Source organism: Triticum aestivum, chromosome 7A (genome assembly GCF_018294505.1).
Source record: "Triticum aestivum cultivar Chinese Spring chromosome 7A, IWGSC CS RefSeq v2.1, whole genome shotgun sequence".
Classification (NCBI taxonomy): domain Eukaryota; kingdom Viridiplantae; phylum Streptophyta; class Magnoliopsida; order Poales; family Poaceae; genus Triticum; species Triticum aestivum.
In genome coordinates, this window is record NC_057812.1 from 372,333,694 (window position 1) to 372,344,149 (window position 10,456).

A 10,456-nucleotide genomic window follows, 5' to 3' on the forward strand; every position below is an offset into this window, starting at 1 on the left:
CCTCAACCTAGTCCCTTGCAACAAGGAGCTGATGAAGTATACTGGGCACTTCACCACTTTCTTCCTTGCCGCATCATTGGGGTTGTCCTTGTTGTTGTGTTCATTGCTGTCCTGATCCCTTCCTAACTCTACCGCGATCTGGCCACTTTGTTCCTCATCCATCTCTCGATATGCTACCAAAGCCGCACTGACCACTTGGTTGGTTGCCGCCAAGTATAGTAACAATGGTTCTTGGGGTTTGGGTGCAACAAAGGTGGGTCCGGACGTCGGGTAGGCTTTTAACTCTTGCAAAGATGCGTCTTCTTCTAGGGCCCACTTCATAGGTCCCGCCTTCTTCAAAACGTCGAAGAACGGCAGGGCACGCTCAACAGACTTGGAGATGAATCTGCTCAGCGCGGCAACACATCCCGTCAAGCGCCTCACATCCTTAACTGTCCTTGGCGCTTCGATCTGCTCAATGGACTTGATCTTGTCGGGGTTGGCTTCGATCCCCCGATGGGACATGAAGAACCCAAGTAGCTTGCCGAAGGGAACACCAAATACACATTTCTCCAGATTAAGTTTGAGATTGATCTTGCGTAGATTAGCAAATGTCTCTTCCAAATCCTGGATAAGGGTGGCCTTATCCATGGTATTGACCACAATATCATCCATATAAGCTTCTATATTTCTGTGCAATTGTGGCTCAAAACCCATCTGGACAGCCCTTGCAAAAGTGGACCCGACACTCTTTAATCCGAATGACATGCGGACAAAGCAGTACGTACCACATGGAGTGATGAATGATGTATTCTCTTCATCTTCCTTGGACATGAAGATCTGATGATATCCCGAGTATGCATCCAGGAAGGAGAGAAAATCACATCCCAAAGTAGAATCCATGATCTGGTCGATGCGCGACAAGGGAAATGTGTCCTTCAGGCAAGCTTTGTTGAGGTTTGTGAAATCAATGCAGAGCCTCCACTTCCCATTAGCCTTCCGGACCACTACTGGGTTTGCCAACCATGTAGGATGCAGTACTCCTCTGACCAAACTAGCTGCCTCTAACTTCTTGATCTCTTCGGCAATGAACTTCTGCCTCTCCAAGGCCTGCTTCCATACTTTCTGCTTGATGGGTCGGGTATGTGGGCAGACAGCAAGGTGGTGCTCAATTGCCTCCCTAGGAACACCAGGGATATCAGATGGTTGCCAAGCAAACACATCGATCTTCACTCGCAGGAAGGCAACGAGCGTGCTTTCCTATTTGTCATCGAGGGTGGCCCTGATAGTGAAAGTACCATGAACGCCAGCTAGCCTTGTCGGGTCCTTCTTCTCTTGGGGTGCAGTAAACTTGGATCTCTTGCTGTCGGAACACTCTGGCACGTCGTCAATGGGTGTCGTGCACTCGGAGGGGGCACACATCCCGGACTCCTTGCCGGAGGACCTACAATCCCTCTTCCTTCCTTGGCTTTCCTTGGCGGGAAACGCTGCTGCTGCAGCCTCTGCTGTGACTGCATCTCGATACATCTTATCCACACAGATAATTGCATCCTTATCATCTGACGAGATAGTGAGGACTCCCAATGGTCCAGGCATTTTCGGGGTGTTGTAAGCATAGTGGGATGCTTCCATGAACTTGGCCAGGGCTGGTCGTCCAAGAATCCCATTGTACGGCAGGGGGAGATCAACCACATCAAACACAATCTTCTCAGTTCGAAAGTTCATCTCTTCCCCAAACGTCACCATCAACGTAATCTTCCCCTTAGGATGACTCTTGCCGGGGTTAACTCCTTGAAACATGCTAGTGGCCTCTAGCTCCTCTTCTCCTATCTGAAGCTTGCAGATAACTATTGGGGAAATCAGATTCAACCCGGCCCCGCCGTCCACTAGAATCTTTGTGACCTTGAGGTTGCGAATCATTGGGAGACCAACAACGGAAAATAGCCTACCACAGTGATGCGATCAGGGTGATCCTCTTCGTCAAAGATGATGGGTGTGCGGGACCACTTGACGGCTTCCATGCCTCTGGCGCCGGTTCCACAACATTGACCTCTCGTGCCCATTGCTTGAGTTGGCGATGAGAGGTGTGCAAAGATGCACCCCCATCAATGCATAGGGCATTAGTGGCCTTCTATAATTCTTGCTCACTAGTTTCCTTCTCATCCCCTCCGTCACTGGCATCCTGATAGGTTTCCTTCTCTTGGCCCCTGGCGGGGTTTCCTTGGTTCTGAACGGGTTTGCCGGGGTGATTTGCTTTACCGCCTCGGGCCTTACCGCCAGCAGCATTCTGACCTTTTTCCTTACCACACTTATCATACTCTGCACTCTGTCTCTTGACAATCTGCTCAACCTGATAACACTCCTGAAGGTTGTGGCCTTTGGTCCAGTGGATCTTGCAGTATGGCCCATCACCTTTCCCAACTTTTTCCACGGCAGTGGCCTCCCGGTAGCCAATGCACGCAGCAGCTTCCTTGCCGGGGGCCTCAGCCTTGGCCTTCTTGCCGATATTAGGTGTGCCCCAACCTTCTACAGTCATCATTGCCTTATCTCTTGGCTTCTTACGGCATTTCTTGCCATTCCTCTAACTGGTTCATTCATTCTCATCCTCTGAATCAACATTAATGCAATCTTCCTCTCCGGGCAATTTCCTTCCTTCTTCCATACGGGCACATTTATCCACCAGTGTATATAGTTCTTTCACAGTCTTGGGCAACCGCATGTTCATTTTGGAACGAATGCGGCAGTTGCGCACATTGAACTGGAAAGCTGCTATAATAGTTGCTGGATGGATACTTGGAATATTTCTATGAAATTTACTGAACCTCTGCAAATAATTACGAATGGTTTCTCCTTACTTCTGCTGGAGAAGCTGCAGGTCGCTGGGCCTACCGGGCTCTTGGTGGACACCGGTGAAGGCACCGATGAACTCGTGGCACAGGTCTGTCCATGATGAAATGGAGTTCTCCGACAGGTGCATCAGCCAAGACCTCACATTGGACTTGAGGGCCAAAGGGAAGTAGTTGGCGAACACCTTATCATCTCTTCCCCCAGCAGCCTGAACAATGATGGTGTAGATGCTCAGAAACTCTACCGGGTTCAGCCTCCCGTCGTACTTCTCAGGTATCTTGGCCTTGAACGTGCGAACAGACGGCCAACAGACTTGCCGCAGCTCTCGTGTAAAGGTAGGGCATCCGACCTCGAAGGGTAGGCACCCGCCAACACCGAGTGCATGCTCGTCGACGTTGAGGCCATCGCACCCGTCGGTCTGGCGGGGTCACTGCGGCGCCGTTCGGCGACGACGCACGCGTCTGCCCGCTGCCTGCCTTCCAGGGTTCGACGTTGGCCTGGACATGCTCGAGGGTCAGAACAGGCCATCGAGACATTGTTGGGGTCTTGATTCTGCTGCGTCCTTGCTGGCTGCCATGGCGGGGACTGGACCGTGGGGACGGCCCCCTTCCTACGGCTAGTGGCGTGGGCGGTGGCTTTTGCTTGGGGAGGTTGTAGTGGGCACGCTCGTCGTGAGCCCCGAGCTTCAGCGAAACCGAGCAGGCTTTGCATGGTGGCACGCCACTCATCCATCTGCTCGGCTGCTGGCGGGAACCTCAGCAATAGCTGAGCTCGCGCCATGGCTTCCGTGGCCGTGCTTCGCATAAATGTCGATGACGTTGACCGCACCGTCGCTGGCTTCGGATGGTGCCAGCAGCGGCGGCGGGCAGTAGCTGTCACTCGGTCAGGTTGTAGTCGTCAAGCTCATCGTGATCCCCCAGCTTCTGCAAAACCAAGCAGTCTTTGGATGGTGGCACGCCACTCATCCATCTGCTGGGCCACTGGCAGGAACCTCAGCAATAGCTGAGCCCGCGCCATGGCTTCCGAGGCTGTGCTTGGCATGGATGTCGATGAAGTTGACCGCACTGTCGCCTGGCTCCGGATGGTGCCAGCGGCGGCGGCATCTCCCCGCCCACGTTGCTCTGGGACGACCACCGGGGCAGTGGGGTCACGTGGCGGTGGTGCTCAAAGATCAGCGGCTCCACTGGGCGCAACAGATTGGTTGGCTCATCTGGGAGGAGGCGCATGCGCCGCGGCCGCTCCCGTGATGGGGGCGACCGAAGGGCAATGGCTCGCCCCGGACCAAGCATCATTGCTGCAACTGTGCTCGTCGGCGAGAGGAGGGGGGTGCGGAAGGAGTGACACCCTTGCCCACACCTTGCAGAGCTTGACCGTCGAGACGCTGTTGATGTTTCTCCTCTGGTAGCTCCGGCCACCATGTAGGCCGCGGGGGAGGTGGTAACGAGGCCACCTGCTCCAACCATGCCCCCAACAGCGTCCACGTCCTCGCGCGCTCCCGTGTCCCCCGCGGCATTAGAGGCCGCAGGCAGAGGAGCCTTCGAGGTGGATGGATGGGTTGAGGTGCCACATTTCTTCTTGGGTGCCATGGTCGATGGCGCTATCGAGGATGAAGATGGCGATGAGGATGACGCGCGGCGTACGATTTCAGGTTCACGCAAGCGCTCCCCTACCTAGCGCGCCAAAGATGTCGCGGGATTTCCGCGACCACCTGTGGGACCTGGTGGCCCCTTGTTGGTTCGACAGGGGGACGATGCGTTGCACAAAGAGCAGACCAGCGTACGGCAGTGCGGAAGAGAGCACACAAGCGACTTACCCAGGTTCGGGCCGCCGCGAGGCATAAGACCCTACTCCTGCTTTAGTGGACTGATGGAAGAATGAATGCGGTAACGGTAGTACAATTGCCCGACAAGGTTTGCCTCGTGGGCGCAGCGACTACATGCATGTGGTGGCTTGGGGTTGTCAACTTTCCAACCTCCTAACCCCCCTACGAGTGCCCTGGGCCTCCTTTTATAGATTAAGGGGTCACCAAAGTGGCAAAGTGGTCATTATCCATTGATATGATAAGGCACAGTGCTATCATACCTAACTCTGTGGGCTGACAGGGTGCATTAAATGCACCACTGAGTGTCACATCACTGGTCACCCGGAAAGGCCTCCCGGGCTGTCTCGCCAGATCCACACCTGCTCTCTTGACACGTCGCAGGACGGGTGTCATATGTAGGCTTCTCTATAGGAAATGGCTGCCACTTAATACTCTTGCAGCTTGACACCGCACTGATTGATGACGTGAGTCGTGCTTGAGTGGTTGGTGGGGTGGTTCTGCCCCTTCGAGCCCCGGCAGGCTCTGCCGAGGAGTCTTGGTTGCTTGCTTCTGGTGGTGGCCTCGCCCCTTGCCGGGCTAGCCTACCTGGTAAGGGAGGCCCTTCTCTTGTCGATATCATGCCCCTTAGGCTCAATCTTGGTCTCTCTGAGCTGCATGTTGGTTCTTCAAATTTCTTGGTTCTTCAATCCCTGGCTTAAGCTGGTGCTTCAATCTTAATCTTGTGCCTATGCACAGTTGGTCAACAGACCCAGGGTTTGTTGCACCGACATATGTTTAACTTTGTTGATGTTATAATATTAAACTTGATGCTTCTATGTCCTTATTTTGTTTTTTTATCGATACCTCTCTCTCTCTCTCTAAGCATGTGGGCAGGTTTTTTGATTTTGGTTTTCGCTTGAGGACAAGCGAAGTTTAAGCTTGGGGGAGTTGATACGTCCATTTTGCATCATGTTTCCCTACTGTTATTTATGATGTTTTATGCATAATAATGCTTTTTGAGTAATTCTAATGCCTTTTCTCTCATAATTTGCAAGGTACACACAAAGAGGGAGAATTCCAGCAGCTGCAAATCTAGACCTGGAAAAGCTACATCAGGCTACCTATTCTGCACAACTCCAAACAAGTTGAAACTTCACGAAGAATTTTTATGGAATATATGATGAATATTGTAGCAAATAAGTACTAGAGGAGGCCCACCAAGTGGGCACAACCCACCTAGGCGTCCCAGGGAGCCCAGGCGCGCCCTGGTGGGTTATGCTCACGCAGGCCCACCTCCGATGCCCATCTTCTGGTATATAAGTCATTTTGACCTAGAAAAAATAAGGACAAGAGTTTCGGGATGGAGCGCTACCGTCTCGAGGCGGAACTTGGGTAGGAGCACTTTTGCCCTCTGGCGGAGCGATTCTGCCGGGGGAACTTCCCTCCTGGAGGGGGAAATCATCGTCATCATCATCACCAACAACTCTCCCATCTCGGGGAGGGCTATCTCCATCCACATCTTCAACAGCACCATCTCATCTCAAACCCTAGTTCATCTCTTGTGTTCAATCTTAGTTATCGGAACTATAGATTGGTGCTTGTGGGTGACTAGTAGTGTTGATTACATATATGGTTTATTTGGTGGAAGATTATATGTTCAGATCCATTATGCTATTTAATACCCCTTTGATCTTGAGCATGTGCATCACTTGTGAGTAGTTACTTTTGTTCTTGAGGTCACGAGAGAAATCATGTTGCAAGAAATCATGTGAAATTGATATGTGTTCGATATTTTGATAGTATTTATGTTGTGATTCCCTTAGTGGTGTCATGTGAACATCGAATGCATGACACTTCACCATATTTGGGCCTAAGGGAAAGCATTGTGGAGTAGCAATTAGATGATGGGTTGCGAGAGTGACAGAAGCTTAAACCCCAGTTTATGCGCTATTCCGTAAGGGACCGATTGGATCCAAAAGTTTAATGCTATGGTTAGAATTTATTCTTAATACTTTTCTCGTAGTTGTGGATCCTTGCGAGAGGGTTAATCATAAGTAGGAGGTTTGTTCAAGTAAGAACAACACGTAAGCACCGGTCAAATTATCAAAGTAGAAAACACAAATCGAACCAACATGATGAAAGTGACTAGATGAAATTCCCGTGTACCCTCAAGAATGCTTTGCTTATTATAAGAGACCATTTTGGCCTATCCTTAGTCTCAAAAGGATTGGGCTACCTTTCTACACTTTTGCTACTATTATCGTTACTTGCTTGTTACAAATTATCTTGCTATCAAACTACTCTGCTACTTACAATTTCAGCACTTGCAGACATTACCTTGCTAAAAACAACTTGTCATTTCCTTTTGCCCCTCGTTGGGTTCGACACTCTTACTTATCAAAAAGCGTTAAAATTGATCCCCTATTCTTGTGGGTCATCATACGCCAGGCCTCGTTTCGACCGGCTGTTCCGTCCAAGCCGGTTGGCTCCCGATGAACAACACGCGTTCTGTTGCCTCCCGATGAACACGCCAACGCAGTTTCTCCATTCCGACCCAGCCATGTACACAAGCCTGGCCGTACGTATGCGCGAGTAGGCATTCGAGACCCCGCCTGTATGTACGTATGTGTCCATATTTACTTTCTTGCACCCTGGCTGTACGTACGTGTACATGATATTAAGGGACTACGTGACATGCTACATGCACGCCTCCACTATGACACATGCCCTTCCTTACTCGGCCATGGTTCATTGCTGCAGCCTGCAGACAGACCGATCGACCAGTATGTACGTACAAGTTCGCAACCAGAATGACAATGCTACGTACACTTCGACCAGGTGGGTCCCGACTGTCAGGGAGGATAAGGAGGCACTTCCTTGCGTGCGAAGATGTAGCTGGTGGGTCCCAGCAGTCAGGAGGGAAATGTTTTTTTTGCGAAATACGGTGGCCCGTCCGGTCGGTCCCTGCTGTCAGGTGGAGGAATCATTATTTTATGCATAATAAGGAGGCACTTCCTTACTGCGGCCATGGACCCAGCTGTCAGCCTCTCCATGTATAGTACTCTTCCGATGGAAGTCGTTCCTTGCCCACACTGCGCTGAGAGCACCAAGTTGGTGGATGATGGGGGGCCTAGGAAGGGGACGACGCGGAGCCGGGGAAGACACGGCAGTGGATGCCCACGCAAAGAGGAGTATGAGGGTTCACTGGTTCAGCTGCAGTGTGAGGCTACCGTCGCCGCAGAATAACAGGGGGTGTGGGTGAGTAGAGGGATGGTCTGGCCAGCGTTGGGAGTAGTAGGGGGCGGTGAGGCCTCCGCGGCAACACAGCTGGCCACGGGAGGCAGGAGCATGCGCCACGACCGGCGCTGGTTTGGGCTACTAGAGCAAGAAGACCAGAGGTTGGAGAAGCACTACGGCCGTTGGATGGAGATCGTATGGTCACTGGAGCTAGAATCGTTCATATTGACTATGTTGACAAATCCCTCCATCCCCGTCAACTTAGTAGGCCCACAAGTTAGCCTCGCACTATGGTGGGTCCCAGCTAGCAGGGGGAGTATTCATTTTTTTGTATTAACCACGCCACGCCGAGCGCATCCAAGGTGGTGGACAAGGGCGAGGCCCCGGACAACAACGAGCCGAAGATGGGAATACACGGGAGTGGAGTTGCAGACAAAAAAGTGTACGAGGGTTAACTGGTTCTGGTGCGGCATGGTTCGGCAGTCGGTGGAGAAGAACATGAGGTGTGGAGGGGTGTAGGGATGGCCTTGCCGGCGGTGGGGTAGTGCTTCACAGTGAAGCGTGCTAAGCAGAGCTGCTAGCAGCAGGAGGCGGGAGCAGCTGGTCCTGGCGGTGCTGGAGGAAGAAGACAAGAGATTGAAGATGGATGCTGGTTGTTGGATGTAACTCCAATGGCTAACGATGTCAGAATCATTTGTTGACTAAGTTGACAACGACTTGTGGTGGCTTCGACCTATTGGCCCACATTTCAGACTCCAAAAATGTGGCACATATTCAACCCATTTTTCAGAATTTATAGTCCATTTGATCTTTTTTTCGAGAATTACATTCCAATTGTTGGGCTGGGTGAACAAATAATGTAGCGTCCATGCGGCCCATTTTTTTAAAACTACAACCCATTTACACTTTCTATAAATACACGGATTTGTTGGGCTGGCTGAAAAAATAATGTCGCATCCATGCGGCCCATTTATTTTTTTCCTAAAAAATTATAGGCCACTTGCACTTTCTCGAAATACACGATTTTGCTGGGCTAGTGCTAATTATAATGTTGGGCTGGGTGCAGCAATTTATCAAAAAATAAACAGGGGCTGAGCATTTTATTATAAATATATTTAAATAATAAGTGATTTATTATTACATTGGTCCTTAAATCTTACCAAGCTTTTCATTTCCTTAATGTAAAAAACCCAGGATTTTATTGTTAAGAAATTATTTTTATAAGTTAATAAGATGTGGGATATTGTTTTTTCTTATATATGTAAGTATCTGTTAAATATATGATGACAATAACAATAATATATAATAACATGTAAGATAATTTAAATATATAATATAGTTAGAAGGGAAACATAAGTTGGACCTGGTGTTCCTATTCTTATATAGAAAAATAGAACAGACCTCTGCGTTTTCTTCAAAAAATATATAAGTTGGGCTGCCGATGTTTCAGGAAAAATAAAACCTTGGATGGGAGGTCCATAGGTCGGTCAATACATGACATCCCTCAAGAAAATACAAACCGGCATGTCGTGGGCTGCGCATGTTACCAAAGAAAGCCTAGACGGGGCAGCCCACAACCCAGTTGATACTTGCTGGCACACTGATAATAAATGATACCTGCCAGCTCCTCGGCTTCATTGTAAATTTATCTCCTTTAGTAACTATATTGAAGTACCTCAAAAAATGTAACTATGTTGACAAACCCGTGGGTCCCAACGTCAGTATAGCATTAAGAGGAAGTATTTTTCTCAATGACGCACTTGCTTGCGTACGGCCATAGACCTGGTGGGTCCCGACTGTCCACCTCTCCACGTACAGTTCTCTCCAGATTCCTCTCGTTCGTTTAGCATGTTCACAACGACAGACAGCGGCGCCGTGGCAAGCACACAAAGGCGCAGGACAAGAACGAACCATCGGAGGCAGTGCCTTATTTCTACCAAAACTACTGAACTAGCCCAATGGCCAGGCGGCACTACCCTCCCGCTGTTTCGCCCGGGTTCGATTCCACCTGATGCAGGGAAAATATCTCCAATTTTTTTGCCTCTGCCATTATTGACATGTGGGTCCCCATTGTCATCTACGCACACCATGTCCAACACTCGCCAAAACTTCGTCCCTCGTTTTCTCTGTTTTTCACACACTCGACATTGTGCGGGCATTTTGAAAATAGCATATCTTTTTGACTGTGCATCATATGAAGATGTGCTATGCATGAATGTTGATCAGCATGATGTTAACTGGCTGGTAGTTCCATTTTCGACCATGAATAAAACTTCTAACATGATGTTATCCCTGTTTGAAAAGGGCGTGTTAATATAAATGCTCTGCCTCTGAAACTGAAACTTGCAGTTTCTTCTCTGAGAATCATGTTGTCTGCACTTTTATACTCCTATGAAACTACATTTTTAAGTGCTAAAAATACATCTCTAGAATTCACATAGTACTTCATATGCTCAATACTGCAAATCTGAAATACAAAAGACATTCATATCTGAAAGCACTCTCAAAATACACAACAGAAAACACAATTCACAACCTGCAAATACTGACAACCCTAAGCTCCTCCTAACAATTCACAACATGCCCGACGAC